The sequence below is a fragment of the Bidens hawaiensis genome, unplaced genomic scaffold (assembly GCF_021521415.1).
Source record: "Bidens hawaiensis isolate Kalapana, Puna unplaced genomic scaffold, B.hawaiensis_p1.1 tig00021996_1, whole genome shotgun sequence".
Classification (NCBI taxonomy): Eukaryota; Viridiplantae; Streptophyta; class Magnoliopsida; order Asterales; family Asteraceae; genus Bidens; species Bidens hawaiensis.
In genome coordinates this window covers 130744-150171 of record NW_027493405.1, presented here as the reverse complement: position 1 = coordinate 150171, position 19428 = coordinate 130744, and the positions used below count along the sequence as shown (strand labels likewise).

Here is a 19428-nt window from a genome sequence, read left to right as displayed (position 1 = left end):
GCCTGAAAACAATGAGTGAATCAACAAGTTATTTGATATGTTTTCTTTTTTAAAATGCAATTAGATCAGTTCGTCCTAATCTGAACTCGTTCTAACTCGCCAAACTACCAAATTAATCATGCTTTTGATTGATGAAATATTGGCAACAAAGTAATGAGCAGGTGTGAAGAATGATTAAAAAAACATAATAACTAACTGATAATAATAAGTATTGTGATAAAAGCTAAATCTACTAATTTCACTTGCTCTCTTTAATTACTTCCTTGGTCACATGAAGTCCCCATATCTAACAATCCAAGGCTTTCCACACACATATTCATATCAAACATTTTAGAACAATCACTCAACTCCGCAACCCTTGACTGTGTCTCAGGTTTATAAATCAGGATCCCGTCAACATAACGGCAACATAGGAATTCTTCACTGGGCGCAATTTGCAAAACCATGCGTGTTCCTTTAAATGGATTTGTATTGAATTTATAAGCAACAGACCAAGAAACAGCCGCGGTATTCCTCACCCTGAAGAAACACGGATATGTTCCCCTGGTATGGGTCCTGGATCCAACGAGTCCACAGGGTAAAATACGATAACTACTAACACAGTATGAGCACAGCTTCCCAAAGTCCAGTGACCGGAACCTGCAAAACAGACACCGTGAGTCTCGTTACAGGAAGGACAAGAGGGGGGGTCTTCCTGTAACCACCCTCCGGCGTGAGAATCAGTAACGTTCGTAAAGGAGAAAGTACTGAAGTAAGCAGACTAAATGTAGTCAGAGTATGAGTGAGTCAGAGTGCAAGTGAATGAATGAATACCTCATGCAGGTTGACAAGGTATTTATAGCTGAAGGATGTAGGAAGGTGATTGGGCCAGCTGTCATTTTCTAGAAGATCTTGATAACTTCCTGGACGCGTGTCCTCTTGTGATAGGTTGAGCTATACGTCCCATGTGCATGAGTATAACAACCTGGACACGCGTCGCCCAATGATAGGACGGATTTCACCCTGGCCATGTGCACGGTTATAACAGTCTGGCCAGGTGTCATTCGCTCATTGGTAGGTGAAATAAGTAACAATCGTGAACATTCTTCTAGAGGACAGTTAGTTGATGATAGCTGTCCAGTTGGCATTGCCTTCCGGTCATTTTGACGGATAGATGTCCTATCTAGCGGATGACTTCTGAGGGTGCCTAGATGCTTCCGCGAGTGGTATGAGGACGTTATTCCTCTACCGTGCTATGTGGGTGATCCATATGTCCCGCGGGTGGTATATGAGAGGTTCCTCTATGACCCGCGGGTGGTACTTAAGGGTATTTGGGTCTTTTTGGTACCCTATTTCTATAAGTCCCCCAGTCTAGTGTTTCTTCCGCGTGAAGTCTTTATGCGGGTGAAATTTTGGACTTAATGATTTTGGAGGTTTTTGAATTTTGAAGTTAGGTAGAAAATATCTTCCGTCGGTGTAGATAATCATGAAAAAAGGACAAGTTGACCACTCGCAGGCGCATGAACAGATGATGGAACATTTATGCCGGCTGTCACTGTAACCGGCTGTGTAACTTTTTCTCTTTTTCGAATTTCCCGCGTGAAGTGGCGGTTGGTGATTAGGCGATGACTTTCTCTCTCCACTGTTCATATCCCATCTCATTAATTGCGATGGGTATATATAGGGAGAGATATCTTCTAGTCGAAGTTTTATCGCCTTTAATTCCTGATTATCTTCTTGCTTTCTTTCTGATAAAGCACTGAACTTTCTCGTATATTCTTTCATCAAATCTTTCTATAATGTCTAACGTTCAGACTGAGGTTGACGAGATAGAAGTTTCATGGGATTATTCTGAATACGAGAAGTTGCTGGAGACTTACGACATTCCACCGGAATGGGAGCCGGAGTTTCCTTCCCCTGGTTCTATAGCCAGTTTGCCGCCGCCTGGCAAAATGGTTGTGTACTCTGATTATTTCGTTTATGGGAATTTCCGTTTTCCATAACGAAATTTTTCATGAAGGTGCTAACTGCCTATGGGATTCATTTATTCCAATTGCATCCACGCACTGTAATGCGAATTCGTCATTACGAATTCGTATGTACAACACGTGATATGGTGCCTCATCTTGACCGATTTCCCGTCTTCTACCGTCTTACCAACCGTGATGGTTGGTATACTTGTCAAGGTTTCTCCGATCGAAGTATCGGGTATGAAGTTGATAAGGGGTCCGCCAACTAGCGTAATAAGTTTTTCTAGATCTCTGAGGACGTGGTACCTGTTGCCATGGTCCGTCGTCCGGTTAATTCTGCGCTGCCAGACATTGTCACAGCCTCTCATGAGGGTCGTGACTGGTATCGTACTCTAATGGCGGAACCAACGCTAATGCGGGCATTGCCTAAGAAAGCCTTAGTGTGGGCCGGCATGAGTCGCTTATGGCCCTCAGAATTTATGGAGCCAATTTTTGTTGATTTGAATGAACGTAAGTTATTCTTTTACTGTCCTTTCCCTTCCTCGGAATTTTTAATAATTGACTTTTATCTTTTCAGGTTGAGGTTCGATGCTTAACGCCCTTTTTGAGGATAGGGGTTGTGTCCGTAAAAGCATCCGTGATGCGGGGGACCAACCTATCCTTGAGAAAACCAAGGCCAGATTTCTTTTTCCAACGAAAGTGTGGGCTGAACCTATTGTCTCAGACGCAACCTTTCAAATAGGTGCGTATGTTCTAAACCCTCATCCACTTAATGCTCTTACTTCTGATGGGACGATCGCCATTCTATTATCGAGTGATGATGACGACGATGCCTCTGAGTTTTCCACCTCTCAAGAGGAGAGGAACTTTGATGATGATGCCCCTGAATTTTCCTCTGTCTCATCTTTATTGGCAGAATTGGAGAAAAAGAGAGCTTTTTCGGCCTTTTAGGCGAGTCATGCGGGTGCGAAGACTGCAGACACTGAGGCGGGGTCTTCAAAGAAAAAACGAAAAACTCATCGTCCCAAGAAGCCACAGTACAGTTTTGCTAAACGCATTGATATAGTAGAAGGTATGTATTTCCCTTTCTACGCTTTACTATTTTGAGATGTTAGCTCAGTATAGATTTTCTTTTTTGTAGATCCATTAATCTTTGGGGACGATGTATCCGAGAGGTTACCTACACCAACTCCCCAATCTGAGAAACAACCGTCTCCTCCTCCAAAGAGGATTACGGAAGATCGGCCACCGTCTCCTCTGATTGAGGTGGCAACATAAGAAAGGCCACCGATTCCCCCGGTTGATACTACATTTGAGGACCCAAACATCCAGTCTGGTAATGATAATCGTTATGACTATCTTTTTCAGACTGGAAGTGCTACTAGTGTCCAGGAGGACAACCCTGCCGTGAATTCGGAGGGTTTCAAGATTAACGAGTCTCCTCCTCGTCCTCCTCCACAACAATCATCCTCAATCCCAGTTCGCATTGAACCTTCAGGTTCCCGTTACTATGGGGACGCGAACTTGGGAGACAAGTTTGATTTGTTTGTCCCTCCATGGGATATTACTAATGGGTCTCGGTTTTCTGATTCCGGGACCTGTATGAGCTTTGTCAAACATTGTGTGCCGCCAGCCGAGATGGTGTATCAGCGTGACCGCTCCCGCCATGAACTTCACACTGATCTTTCATTTTCCTTGGCTAATTCTTTGGCCTGTAGCCAGGAAATCTTGCGTGAATGGCGTAATATGGGCGGGAAGCTAGGTGAAGCTTATCGGGCCACTGAGGCTGCGAAAAAAGAAGCTGAAGAGCATCGTGTGGCGGCCAGTACTGCTAAGTGGAAGAAAACGGACACGGAGATCGCCCTCAGGGGTGAGCAGGATCGGAATGCCACCGCTGCTCGCCAATGTAAGGAGGCCTGCGAAAAGCAGAACTCTCTTCTTGAGGCTGCCCGGCCTAAGGCTCAGAAAGAAAAGGATGATTTGACCCGGGCTCTAGAAGCAAATTCGGCTATGGAAAATCAAGTGACCCTTCAAGGCACTCGAATCCAAGAGCTTGAAGCAGAGAAGAAGTTGCAGAGGGAGCAAGTTGAACTTAGAGACAAAAGTGCTACTGAGATTCAAGCTGCTTATTACTCCCTCTTGCAAGCTCGCGAAGAAGCGACTACGGAGTCTCAAGAACTCCGGATGCGAGCTGAATGCGTGGAGCGAGACCGTCAGTGGTTCCTTGCTAGGGGACTTGATTCTGTAAGCTTTCCTTATTTAATGTCCATTATATGTGTATTAAATCTAGACACTTAATAACTTAAGTTTTCATTTTGACAGGTTATCCGTCACGTCAAGGGGAGTGCAGAGCTAACTGATAGCTTTGCCAATCTGATGACTGCCTCCTCCTCGCTAGGACGCGTGAGAGGTTTTCATGAAGTGATGACCTATGCTCAGAGTAATCGCACGTTTAAAAATCATCCGCTTCATGGCCTTGATGTCAAGCAGAACGTGCCATGCAGATCAAAGAGCATGATGACCTGGTCTTCCCCTTGCAGAATATGCTTCCGGAGTTTGCTTCCGCCGCTGATGGCGTGCAACAGTTGAAGAGCTATCTAGGTGATGAGTCTGAGGACGAAACTTCTGAGGACAAGTCACCAAAGGCTGCAGAAGATACCGCAGCTTAAATCCGTAGACTAGGATAGGCTAGATTTTTAAGCTTTGTAATTGTTCTTCCATCTATTTTGTAACCATCTTTTGAATATTAAATGAAAATGAACTTTTTTTTTTATCTTTTGTGAATATTCAACTGTTTGGTGAAAATATCCTTAGAAGATATTTTTGAAATTTGAAATTTTTGCAAGTTGGATAAACGTGATGACGTGGCGGAGAGAGAAACTTCTTAGAGGCAACTGACAAGACGTGTATGACGCCCTTGACAGCCTGTTCGCACTCTCTTGAATCTCCCGCCTGACGTGTCAGTCATCTGGCGGTCCACGGTTTCTCTCTCCTCTGACACTCCATCAGTCGCATTAATTGCGATGAGTATAAATAGATCACTTGTGATTCCATTTAACTCTTATCACTTTCAGAATCTCCTTTTTTCAAACATTCCAGCCTTAAACCTTCTGAGATTTCTTTCTTTCTGATCACACAAATTAATCCGATGGTCGTAGATAAGAAGGGTACTCCTGCTATCCACGAGGTCGTTGTGAACCTCAAAAGGAAAGACTATGAAGACGTCATTAATATATATGTCCTAGCAACGAAATGGGTACCGGAACGTCAGACGAGTGGTTCCATTGCCACTAGTCCACCTCCAAAGAAGATGGCTGTGTATGTGGACCATTTTACGACGGGGAATTTCCGGATTCTGGTGACTAGGTTTGTCCGGTCGATCTTGAAAACGTATGGGATTCATATATCTCAAATCTATCCTTTTGGGATGTTGAGGATTCGACACTTCGAATTCTGTTGTCAAGTTCGAAATTTTGAACCATCTGTCGGCATGTTTGCCGTGTTCTACAAAATGACCTTCCGCGATGGATGGTACAGTTTTGCTTCCACCGGGAAGAACGTTATAGGTACGGAATGGATCCGTAGCCTACATGGCTGGAAGCCAAAGTTTTTCTGGATTAGGGAAGATGTTGTCCCGTTCCCGATGATCCGTCGTAAGGCGGAAGAGGCCATGCCAGTGGTTTCGGCTGCTGTTCACGAGGGTCTTTCCTGGTTTACGGCTCTGACTGCCACGCCAACTCCCACGCGCCCTATCCATGAGGGGGTGACGGTGAGTGCGAAGATGAGCCGTCTGTGGCTGTTTCCTGAGTTGGAGCCCTACTGTGAGAGGACTGACAAGAGTAAGTCTAATAGCACTCCTACTCTTCCTTTAATCAGATGTCTGATCTCTGACTTTTTTCATTATTTGTGCAGGTGAGGGTTCCGCCTTCGATACTCTGTTGGACCAGGAAGGGGGAATGATGGTGCACCGCCCAATTGATCTAAGGGATGTGCCCTTTTTAGAGCGCACCAGTTCTAACTTCTTGTTTCCCACTGCGTTTCGCTCGAAACCGGTGGTTTCTGAGGCGATGTACGCCAAAGGTGAGGATTACATTGAGGAATGCATCCAGAAAGGTGAGGGCATTCTATAACCCCGACTGTGACTGCTATTACTTCCAGTGGAGTGATTGTACTCTTTTCGTCCAGCGAAGAGTCGTCACTCTGCGGAGGAAGTTTTCCAGTTGATGCTATTAACGTTGTGCTGCATGTCTCACCCACCAGAGAGCCTCTTCTAGCCATGCAGCGGAACAAGACAATGTTGTCACTACTGCGGAGGGAAATCATCCCGCGTCTGATGATGTCGCCACTGAGGGTGAGCATCATACTGCTGACGCGGGTGCTTCAAAGGTAGCTGGCAAGCGCAAGGTTAACCCTGCCAAGGCCGCTCCAAAGAAGAAGTCCAAGAAAGCAAAGCTTGCTGCCTTGGAAGCGCGTTTGAATCAGCTTGACGCGGAAGATGCTTCCCTGGGTAAGTTAAATACTTCTCATATTTGTTAACTTTTATGGGTTAGAATGTTTCTAACCGACTTTTAATGTTATTCAGTGAACCTGAATGATCTTTCTGAAGGTGTTTCAGGTTTGAAGAGTTCGACTCCTCTTCCGCCACCACCACCCCCGCCTCCTAATACTGCCAAAGATCCGATCTTTGTGGCGGATGATACCCCCATGAAGAATAAAGAGGTTGACGATACTGAACATGTTAGTATGTCGCCTTCCTACAACGTTCATCATTTCAGGGTTCAAGGAGGCGTGAGCGCCTTTACGTATGGACCGCAGACCTCGCCGGCTCCTTAGGAGGAAGACCCTACCCCGCATTGACCACATTGGTCTTTACGTCGAGACTCAACATTCCGTGACATGGACGTATGTTTCGAGTATCTGAGGGAAAGCCTTCCTCCCGCTGAAAAGGAGCGACATCGCCGTCGTATTCGCCAAGAGTTATTAAACTCCAACTCTTACCATATGGCTAATACGATCTCCACCAGTCACGAAATAACCCAGGACTGGTTGGCGATGAATGAGGAGTGGGACGAGTTGGCGGCCGCAGCGTCTGATGCAAAGGAGGAGGCTCTTAAGGCCATCAATGATGCCAAGGAGAGCAGTCAAGCGCTGGAAACGGAGAAGATTGCTCGTGCCAATGCTGTGGAAGCCAAAGCTGTTCTCCAAAAGCAACTGGATGAACAAGCTGAGCTGATAAAGAATTTGCAGGCTGAATCAGCGGCTAAAGAGAAGCGCTTGACTGATCTTGCTGCTAAAAGCCGAGATCAGGCCTTGGAGTGTGCCGGCCACAAGATGGAACTTGTCCGGGCCAAGGCGGACCAGAAATGGCTGCTAGAGGAAGGAATTCCCAAGGTATGAATCCTGTCTTTGTTGTAAATAATCTAAGTGTTTAAAATTACTTATATATAATTATTCCAACAGGTCATCGCCGATGTCCGGGCGAGTGATGAACTTGGAAACTGTGTTGTTGTCCTCTTGAAAGCGTCTAAGCAAGCTGGCTGCCAGCTAGGTTTCCAGGAAGGTTAAAAGTTTGGTTCAACTTCCAAGCTCCCTGAAGAGTATATTTTGGCTGGCCAAGATACTGTTGCCGTCCTTATCCAAAAGACAAAGGATTTTGATTCTTTAAAATTTTATTTGGCGGAGTAGATATCTAAGCTTGCGGACAAGGAGGACAGTATTGAGCAACTAAAAGACCTTCTTGGCCTTGGTGAAGAAGATGAAGAAGATGCTGATGGTGCGGAAGACCGGGACGCGGGACACAATGGTGTCGCGTCGTAGATAGATCTTTCTTTTCCTTTGTAATTAAGACCTCGTTGTTGTAACCTCTTGTGCATGAATAAAGAAGGCTAGTTTTTTTGCATCCGATACACTTTGTTTTATGCTTCATAATATAAGTGCATGTAGGATCTTCTTTGTATACCAATAAAGGATTACATAATAATACAAGTCATAAGTGACTGAAATAAAAATTTCCATAGATGAGGCATGCATAAGCCGAATTACAAAAGATGAAATTACATAGGTTGTGAATATCTATTTAGGCACGCAGGCCAAAAAGAAAAACATACTACATGTAACATTTCTTCAGTTGGGCCCCATTCCAAGTTCTAGGGATCTCAGTCCCGTCCAACTTTTCTAACTTGTAGGCTCCTTTAGATAATACTTTTTGAATTCTATAAGGCCCTTCCCAATTTGGGGCCAACTTGCCCGGAGGCTTCATTACTGCGGAAGACAAAGTCTCCCCATCGAACTCACATCTTTGAACCCCGCGATTTATAATACTTTTGCAACTGGCGTTTGTAATTGTGTTCGCGGATTGATGCTAATTCTCTCCTCTTCTCGAGGAGGTCAAGGTTCATCCGGAGTTCATGATCATTATCATCGATCAATAGAACTCTAGCGGATGGAATCCCAATCTCAGCCGGAATCATGGCCTCTGTGCCGTAGGTTAGACTAAAGGAGGTTTCATAATTACTGGAATTCTTTTGGGTGAGGAAGGCCCATTGTACATGGGGAAATTTGTCTACCCAGCCTGTCCGTTTAGTCCCTAACCTTGTTTTGACTCCTTCCTTGATTGTCCGGTTGGTTCTCTCAACCTGACCATTTGCTTGCGGATGGGCTACAGAGGTGAAGGTTTGAGAAATGTGTGATTCTTTTAACCATTCCTGTAGCCCACTGTCCGCGAACTGAGTTCCGTTATCGCTAACCAGTTCCACTGGAAGACCAAACCGGCATATGATGAATTCCCACAGGAATTTCTTAACACTTGCTGCTGTTATGAAAGCAACTGGTTTGGCTTCCACCCACTTCGTGAAGTAGTCGATAGCTACTATCAAGAATTTGACACGTCCAGGGGCTTCAGGGAAAGGTTCCATTATGTCGATAGCCCATTTATGGAATGGCCAAGCCGAAGTGACTGGAAGGAGCTCATTCTTTGGTCGTAGTGTGTTAGGAGCATGACGTTGGCATGAATCACATTTTCTTATTTCATGCACAGTGTCTAAGTGCATTCCTGGCCAATAGTAACCGGCGTTCATTAATTTTGCTACGACCATGCGCGGGCCAGCTTGAAGACCACACATGCCTTCATGAACTTCTTTTATTAAGTAGTTCGCGTCTTCGGCATCCACACATCGAAGTAATGGTCCGAGGAAGGAACGTCGGTATAAAACACCGGCATGTATCTGATAATTCAAGGCTTTGTGTTTTATCTTCCGGGCCGCTGCTTTTCCTTCCGGGAGTGCTCCTGATGACAAGTATACTATAATGGGTGTCATCCAGGATTCCACTCCCGTTTGAATCACTAAGACTTGATGTTGCGGAACAGACGGGCGGTCCAATATTTCGATACGGATGTCTTTAGCAAAATGTTCAAAGTTTGTTGAAGCCAATTTGCTAAGAGCATCTGCTGATTTGTTCTCGCTTCTCTTTATGTGGATGACCTTGCATGAGGAGAACTGAAGCATCAAATATTTCGCATGTGACACATATGAAGCCATTATGTCATTCTTTGCTTCATACGTGCCATTGATCTGTCCCGCAATCAACATGGAATCCACACGGGCTTCCAAATGTTTAACCCCAAGCTTTCTGGCTATTCATAAGCCTACCAGGAAAGCCTCATACTCTGCCTCGTTGTTAGTACTCTTGAAGTCTAACTTTATGGCGTATGTGAATTCATGACCTTCGGGATTGACTAGCCTGAGGCCTGCGCCAGATCCCTCACTGCTTGAAACCCCGTCTGTGAACAACGACCAAATTTGTCCTTGTTCCGGAGGTGCTTGGGGTTGTTGTTCGATCAAACATTTTTTTTCTTTGTGTTGTGGGCCGCCAACATCTGCCCCTTGATTGCTGGCCTAGTTTTGTACTCTATCGCGTGTTCACCTAGCTCGACGGCCCACTTTGCCAATCGTGCAGACAATTCTGGCTTGCTGAGGACATTCTTGAGCTAATATACGGTCAAAACGTTGATGGGATGCCCCTGGAAGTACATGCGGAGGCGTCGGGCAGCATAGACCAATGCTAGGACAAGTTTTTCTAACATCGAATATCTTGTCTCCGGGTCTGACAATGTTTTGCTGACGTAGTAAATCGGTGTTTGAACGTTTTCCCTATCTGTCAGGAGGACAACCCCGATAGCAATGTCTGATGCTGACAAGTACATCGTTAAAGGTTCTCCCGCATAAGGTGCTGTTAATGTAGGCAATTCCATCAAGCATTTTTTAACCTCCAAGAAAGCTTGTTCCGCTTCCGTGGTCCATCTGAATTGTGTTTTCTTGAGACAGTTTCTTAGTGTTGAGACAAAAGGATAGGATTTGACTGCATGGTTTGCCAAAAAGCGATTCAAAGCAACCAAACGACCATTGAGCGTCTGTACTTCCTTGGTGGAGGAGGGAGAAGGCATGCGGGCTACAGCTTGTACTTTATCCGGATTAGCTTTGAAACCCGCACCCATGACAATTACTCCGAGGATTTTTCCTTCCTCCATCCCGAACGAGCATTTAGCTGGGTTTAGCTTCATGTTGATGCTCTTCAAGGTTTTGAATGTCTCTTCGATATCCCTCAACATCTGGTCTTCCTCAACACTTTTAATCACAAGGTCGTCCATATAAACCTCCAAATTCCGACCAATTTGACCTTTAAACGCTATGTCCATCAATCGTTGATAGGTGGCTCCCGCATTCTTTAGTCCGAAATGCATCATCTTGTAGCAAAAGGTGCCTTGATCGGTACGACATGTTGTTTTATCTTCATCACTCGCAGCCATGCGAATCTGATGATAGCCTTTGTAGGCGTCCATGAAGCATTTGAATTTGAACGGTGCCACAACATCAACTTTGAGATCTATCTCAGGCAATGGATAGCAGTCCTTGGGACACGCCTTGTTTAGATCCTTGAAATCTATACACATCCGCCATGTCCCGTTGCTTTTGGGAACGATAACCAGATTGGCGACCCAGGTCTGGTATTGAATTGGTCGGATGATTCCAGCCTGTAAGAGGTCCTGAACTTGCTCATTCATCCTTTTGTTTGTTCCGGACCCATCTTACGTTGTTTTTGAACAATCGGTGTAAACATAGAGTTTTCCCTCAACCTGTGCTCCACAATGTTCCGCGGGACACCAGTCATGTCCGCGGGTTGCCATGCGAAGACATCAACGCTCTTTGATAACAACTGTTTCAAAAAGGTCCTTACTATCTCAGAGATAGCAGGTCCAATTGTTACAGTTTGATCAAGAAACTTCTTGTTCAAAACTCACTTTTCCGGTTCAGTCCGTTGAGGTTGTCTTGGAATCTTGCTGGGTTTTGAACTGTCAGTTGTGAAGCAGTGTCGATTGACATGAATTATCGCTACGCCGGTGCGGGTTAGAACCCCTACCGCGCCGTGAGCTGTGGACGGATGAGCATTGAAGTCACCAATGGCTTCTCGTCCAAGGATGATGTCATGTTTCGACATTGCTGGAAGAACTAAGAATTCGACCTCCTCGGTCCTTGAATGAGTTCCGTCGCTCAGGGTGACCGGGAAAGAAATCACCCCTCGCGGATGCATTATTTCCCCTCCAAATCCTGATACCGGAGCATGGATGGGTTTCAACCTTTCTTTATCATCGTCATCAAGTTGTTCAAAGCACTGTTCGTACATGATTTCCGTTCCAGTGTCAAAGAACACATATTGAGAACGGTAATGACCGAAGAGGGCGGTAATAATCAGGGGGTTTTTGTTACTGGGACCACCCTTCACCCGTGGAAAAATTACTAGTTCATTTTTCCACTCCTCTTCGTCACACTCTCTTCTCTTTCCTCCCGCCTTACGTCCGCCCTGGATCATATGGACATTCAAGTCCTTGACTTGTTTTTTAGATGGGCCCTGATTGTCCCACACGGGAGCTTTACCAGTCCCAGGCTTTCCATCTTTCACCAGGTGTCCAAGCTTCCCGGACTTCACAACCACCTCTATTTCACTTTTCAAAGCATTACATTCGTTCGTGTTATGACCAATGTCATTATGAAACGAACAATGTTTTTTGGTGTCAAGGAACGACCTCCTTGTAAGCGGCTGTGGCTTCCGAAAATTCACGTTCTCTGTGGTGAGAATTTCAGCGGGAGTTTTTGAAAGAGGAGTCCACCTATGAGGACCTCGATTTGAGGGTCCTGTTTTGTTCTTGTTGCCGATGAGAGATCTTGCATCAAATGGCTTTGATGCTTCAGTGTTCGGTTGAAGTCTTGACCAAATTGGCCCCTTTGCCTGTTTATTGGGTCGTGGAGTTTGAAACTCAACTTTGAGTTTTTGCTTCAAATTGTTATTCCCCAATATTTTTTAAGTGTTGGCAAATAACTTCGCCGCAGTCATAATATCGTCCCATTCCTTTGGCATTCCATCCCTACCAGTGAGTGTGTGTATCAACTCGTCACACTTGACATTCTTGCGGAAGGCACCGCGAAGCATATCCTTACTTATCCCACCAATGATCAGACTTTCGTCGTTGAACCTGGTAATAAAATCTTCAATGGATTCATTATCCCGGCGGATATATAACATCCAGAATCTCTGACTAGTCATGCGTATGCTTCTTCTGTTGGCTGAACTGTTGTGAGAACTTCTTTATCAGATCATCCCAACTAGAGATTTGACCATCAGGGAGTTTTTCGAACCATTTCCTCGCTGCCCCTGTTAGTGTCAATGCGAACATATGACACCAATAAGGGAGCGTCCATCCGCTCACACCACCAACCGCCACGAAGTTCTGCAGATGATCACTGGGATCAGTCATGCCATTGTATCTACCTACCATTGTAGGTATCTTAGCATTGACAGGAAAAGGTGTTGTCGCGATGCTCGCTATGAATTTCGACTTCTCGGCAAAGGCTGGCGGGAGATAAGGCTTGGTGAAGTCTTTCTCAGCATCACTATGATACTCGGTGTGGTGGACTACGTCCCGCGGACGACTGCTTCTTGCCCTCGAACTCATCCTGCTATCACCCGTATAGAAACTATCTTCCTGGCGATAAGTTGAATCATAACTGTCATACTCGTCAAAGTAAGAGGACATCCGCATGTCCATGCGAGGACGAGGGCGTAACCTTCGCGGTTCAACAAATTCTTGCTCACTTTGTTGAATATAACGGATTTGACTTCCCCTCACTGTTGGAGGAGGAGAAAGAGATCTCCGAGGAGATTCTTCATAAGTCAGAGCATGGGCGTGAAGATGTGCATTCCGCACCCTATGCTCGTATTCCGCTTTCAGGTTCTCTTGCTGGAGCTGAAACCATTCTTCCGGGGACAGTGGTATCCCAGACCTGGAATTATGACGATGAGACCTCGCCATATCATATTCACTGGAATCACCTTCCAGATCTAATACTGAGCGAGTTCGACGGGTCTCTCTCATAATTCGTCCAAGGTCCCCTAGATTAGAACCTTATGGAGCCGTAACGTGTCCTAAATCAGTAGGAGTTGGCCCTGTTGGTACAGTGACGCGCTCAAGAGTACGACCACCCGGTGTTACTTCGGTGGTTCGTGAATCTGGAGTTGTCACATGTGCAAAAACACTCGAGGCAAAGCCTTCAGGTATTTCAGTGTTAGTCACACGTGAAGTAAGTGCAGGAGTTCCCGTCGGCCCATCAGGAAGTTTACTCATACTTTAAACGAACCGAAAAACCAACAAAAAAATTGTGTTGTTCTAACACCAAAACGAATGGCGCTAATGAAGAAACACGGATCCGGGGGTCCTGGATCCAATGAGTCCACAGGGTAAAATATGATAACTACTAACACAGTATGAGCACAGCTTCCCAAAGTCCAGTGACCGGAACCTGCAAAACAGACACCGTGAGTCTCGTTACAGGAAGGACAAGAGGGGGGTCTTCCTGTAACCACCCTCCGGCGTGAGAATCAGTAACGTTCGTAAAGGAGAAAGTACTGAAGTACACAGACTAAATGTAGTTAGAGTATGAGTGAGTCAGAGTGCAAGTGAATGAATGAATGAATACCTCATGCAGGTTGACAAGGTATTTATAGCCGAAGGATGTAGGAAGGTGATTGGGTCAGCTGTCCTTTTCTAGAAGATCTTGATAACTGCCTGGACGCGTGTCCTCTTGTGATAGGTTGAGCTATACGTCCCATGTGCATGAGTATAACAACCTGGACACGCGCCGCCCAATGATAGGACGGATTTCACCCTGGCTATGTGCACGGTTATAACAGCCTGACCAGGTGTCCTTTGCTCATTGGTAGGTGAAATAAGTAACATTCGTGAACATTCTTCTAGAGGACAGTTAGTTGATGACAGCTGTCCAGTTGGCATTGCCTTCTGGTCATTTTGGCGGATAGATGTCCTATCTCGCGGATGACTTCTGAGGGTGCCTAGATGCTTCCACGAGTGGTATGAGGACGTTATTCCTCTACCGTGCTATGCGGGTGATCTATATGTCCCGCGGGTGGTATATGAGAGGTTCTTCTATGACCCGCGGGTGGTACTTAGGGTATTTGGGTCTTTTTGGTACCCTACCTTTATACACCCAAATCCAACTATGATCATTACTGTATGAAGAAATCACGCCTAACGAGCCTTTGATGGTTGTTACTCGAAAGGTTATCCAACTTGGTTCGGGTAACTCGATGGTAGAAAAAACCTCATAGCTCAAATGGAATGTCAATATATAATAACGATCCGTATTAACGAGCCAATGCAATGCTCCGTTGAAAAGACACTGAGAATGGATAACAACCCAAGAAGGCGTAGCATAAGGCGGGGAAGCAATCGCGTGCCAAGTGTGTGTGTCTTCATTGTGTAAACAAAGGCATATCGTTTGTGCATCATCAAAATCTTGTAATCGTCGATGGTTGGATCGAAACCAAACCCCAACATTGCATCACACGCAATATAGAAAATACTAAGCTTTAAAGGATGATCATGCACGGCTACTTTGCGTCTAATTGAAGGGTTCCATAGATGAATGTCACCTTTTAGATATTCACGAACACATAGAATTCCATTGCACGAACCAAATATTTTGTAATCTGTGAAAGGAAACCGGACTGCTGGTGGTATGCCGGCATATGGATTATTCTACGACATTTGGGCTTCCGAATGCAGTGTATAGATGTGTTTAACAGGTGTTGATTTATAACATATGTGCGTAATCATGACTTTTTTTGGAGATCTAAGGGTATGGAGTCGGATGAACTCGGGGCTACCTATAACAGCATATAATGATTTGGAAACTGACCTGAATCTGAGAAGGGATTTAGTTGGTAGTCTTGATAGGATTTCAACAAGTTCTTCACACAGATCATCGTACGGCATTGTTTGTGTAACTAACGATTTGTTCTAGGTATTCTGTCATGTATAATTCTATATAAATATGTACATTCTTTGTTTGGGCCTCATGTAACCCAATCAGACTCATATATATTTACCCTAAAAACTATATTTTAATTTACTTTACGGTTAATTCAAAATAACAAAAATGTTTATAGTATAAACTATTACAATTTTAAATTTCAAATAGTGGTTAGATTTATACAAGTTTTTCTTTAATTTATAAGTTAACTATATATGGGCTATAATTTGATGGTATGTAAAGAGAAAATGGAATTTGTTTAATTGATAACGGTCATATGACCGTTGCAGGCCCCACCCAAATCACAAAAGCGGCCCGGTCTTCACAACACTGCCCAACCCAAACCCCCCTAACCCAACCCTCAGCGGTGTTCCGAGGGGATACCCCCCCCCCCCACACCGCGTCATTGAGGATGGTCTAAGTGGTGTTTTGAACTGAAGGCTGTAAGTTTTTAAGTTCTAATTCGATTTCTATCGAGTTTTACCGTGGTATGCCTTCAGGATAGTTGGCTTGGGCTAACCAAAGCTGTTTGTGATCGCGGGCATATGAGGTCATCTTTTGTCATTGAATTACCTTGAGTACCTGGCTTTATTTGTTGGTCGTTTAGTGTTGGTTATAGTTTAGAATGATTTGTTTTTACATCTTTCTAAAAATGTTTTCTAGTGGTTTTCATTGTTAACTAAGGTATGCATTCTAGTATAATCATATTTGAGGTTTTCTTAGTTATATTTTGAACACTTGTTAGAGCGTCTACAATGCACAACGAGGCATGAGGTCTGGATGATGTGGTAAAGGGGCTAACGAGAGTGGCGGACTTCCCTTGTTGTTGACTGAAGTTTGTGGAGTGGAGTCCTTGCCTGTAAACAAGAGGCGGGTGGTGGTGGTGACCCCCTCTCTCTCATACATAAACATGTACACATTATCTAATTTTAATGGATTTGTGTAGGTTTGTTGTGGGACCCAAGATCTACAACTAGTAGAGACCGAAAGTTGTGATACCAATTGTAGGTCCCGTGACCGGATCAAACAACACAACAAACTAAGTACTAGTCGTTCTTGGATTAACCTCACAACTAGTTGGCGGAAACAACTAGCTAGACCAAGATCTCGGATCTTGTGGTGTGGTGTGTGGGAGCCGAAAGTTAGAAGGGTGTGGAGGAAGAGAGAGTTTGAGATTGTATACACAATATATAGTGTGTGTATTGTCATACACCAATTTCATCAACAAATGCCCAATTGGCTTCAAGTACATCAAGGCCTCGGGCCCAATACATACAAACGTAAACGAATATAAATGTAAACTAATACGATTTACAAATACGAAAGACTAACAAACAAAACCGGGCCTTACACTAATTAATGTCAGTTTCGCTTAATTTCAATAAGTTTATTGTTCTTATGATTTTTTGCTTTTGTAATGATTCGGCTTTGGGACTAGAAGAAGGTAAAGAGTGCAATATTGTTAGAACATTATACACACATATGAAGCTCAAACGTACAATTCTTATTGAGTACTAAAAAGAGGTATAAATTATAATAATTGACATTACTTATTTCTGTTACACATCTGTAAGTAATAACATCTAAGCCATACGTAACCTACAAACATGTTGCAGATCAAGAGATGTCCAAGAAGTCATTTAATCCATAAACAAAAGCCAATCATGTCCTTTTTTCGGCAATATTCAACTTATCAAGGTAAACTATTGCCAATTGTCATGTACTAACTAGCATACCAATTTTCATACTGGGTGAGCCTGCGTTGGTAATCAACATGATGCCTACTATATGCACAAAGGAAAATGATAATCTTTTTCTTTTCGATCTTCATTTTTATGAAGGTATCATTAATTGCTCCTTATTCTTTGTTTCATTTTTGTTTGTTTTTCCCTCCTAAGAGTGTATTGTTCTTTCATTTGTAGTAACATAGTAGTCTGTGGCATTTGTGTCTATGATTTTTTGGTTTCAATCATCAGTTGATATGCAGTTCTACTGTGCATTAGTACATTTATACATTAATGTATGTCTATGTGTTATGACTAATGTAGGTCGCTTTCGTGCATTGCAACATGGTTAAGATTTTTTTAATTGTTGCTTGATTCGTGGGTCTTTGCTGCCAACCTTTTATGAATGTTAAAAGTAATGTATGTTGTCTAGAGTGTCATGTCTACTTCTTTGAAGTGTATATGTTTAGTTATTTTTTTATGCAGCTAACTTATAGTGTTTATGAAATATAGTTCTACGAATGTACTACTAATGCATAATCTAATTGCTAAATATCTTCTGCTTTTCTGAAATCCAATGCATGCCCAGCAACACCGGATCCCAAAACCTTGACCTCAAAGAGACCACATCCGGGTACGTCATGTATACATACCTAAACAATCATAAGCACCCAAATATTCTAACTAGAGCCTTTCTTACGCAGGTTCGGATGAATGCAGCAACATGATGATGGAGTCAACAACATCCGGCTAACTGAAAGTGCCTACTCTTTTGATGCTTTAACAAGATTCAACCATGAATTGCCAAATGACGAATTGACGACCACATCTGTACATCATAAAATAGGCACAAAGAAGTGTATGTTTAACAGCTACTTATGTTGTAAAATTGATGAAGCTTACAATGCTAAATGTCTATGTTTAACAGCTACTTATGTTGTAAAATTGATGAAGCTTATAATGCTAAATGTCTATGTTTTTACAACAAAGCGAACAATTAGCCTATGATTCACAACCCCCTGCAACGCGGGGGATCGAAATTCTAGTTTATGGTTAATTCAAAATAACAAAAAAGTTTATAGGATAAATTACAAATAGTGGTTAGATTTATACAAGTTTTTAAAAAAAAAATAATAAAAGTTAACTGTATACGGGTTATAATTTGATGGTATATAAAGAGAAAATGGATTTTTTTTACTTGATAACGGTCATATGACTGTTGCAGGCCCCACCCAAATCACAAAAGCGGTCTGGTCTTCACAACACTGCCCAACCCAAATCCCCCTATACCGACCCACAGCGGTGTTCCGAGGGGATACCGCCCCCCACGCCGCCTCATTGAGGATGGTCTAAGTGGTGATTTGAGCTAAAGTTCGTAAGTTTTCAAGTTCTAATTCGATTTCAATCGAGTTTTACCGCGGTATGCCTTCGGAATAGTTGGTTTGGGCCACCCAAAGCTGTTTGTGATCGCGTGCATATGAGGTTACCTTTTGCCATTGAATTACCTTGAGTATCCGGCTTTATTTGTTGGTCGTTTAGTGTTGGTTATGGTTTAGAATGATTTGTTTTTACATCTTTCTAAAAATGTTTTCTAATGGTTTTCAATGTTAACTAAGGTATGCATTCTATTATAATCATATTTGAGGTTTTCTTAGTTATATTTTGAATACTTGTTAGAGCGTCTACAATGCACAACGAGGCATGAGGTCCGGATGTTGTGGACTGAAGTTTGTGGAGTGGAGTCCTTGCCTGTAAACAAGAGGCTGGCGGTGGTGGAGACCCTCTCTCTCTCATACATAAACATGTACACATTATCTAATTTTAATGGATTTGTGTAGGTTTGTTGTGGTGAAGACAATGGAGGCTTTTTGAAAAAAGTTTGAAATCTGATGTGGCATTTTGGAGAAGTTTGTTGTTATGGACGCTCTTAACACATTTATGTTCGTGCATGTTTATATACAATAAATTATATTCACACATGTTTGTTTATGTTTCTTCATTTATGCCTGACCTTTTACGTTTCGTTTATATGCATTCATTTACATTCTGTTTACATACTTATTTACTATGGTACTAATTGGCTGCCTATCATTTACATATCCGGTCATTTATGATCGCTTGTGTTTGTTTATGTTATATTAGAATATGAACGAATGAACATAAGCAAACACGAACATGTTTATTTCCTTAACGAGCAAACCAAAACAAGAAAATTTATCTGTTCGGTTAAAGTTAAATAATCAAACACAAACGAGGCTGAATACAATGAGTGAATCAACAAGTCACTCGATACGTTTTTCTTAAAAAAAATGACCTGTATTTAAACCAGCCCGTCCTGCCCTGATTGAAACCGTTCTCACCCGCTACACTGCC

The 19428-nt window shown here is 43.3% G+C and overlaps 1 pseudogene; it reads right to left on the bottom strand.

Moving 5' to 3' along the window:
• Positions 1–251: 251 nt before the first annotated feature.
• LOC143564378 (F-box/kelch-repeat protein At3g23880-like) lies at positions 252–15294 on the bottom strand (annotated as a pseudogene).
• Between the last annotated feature and the right edge of the window lie 4134 nt (positions 15295–19428).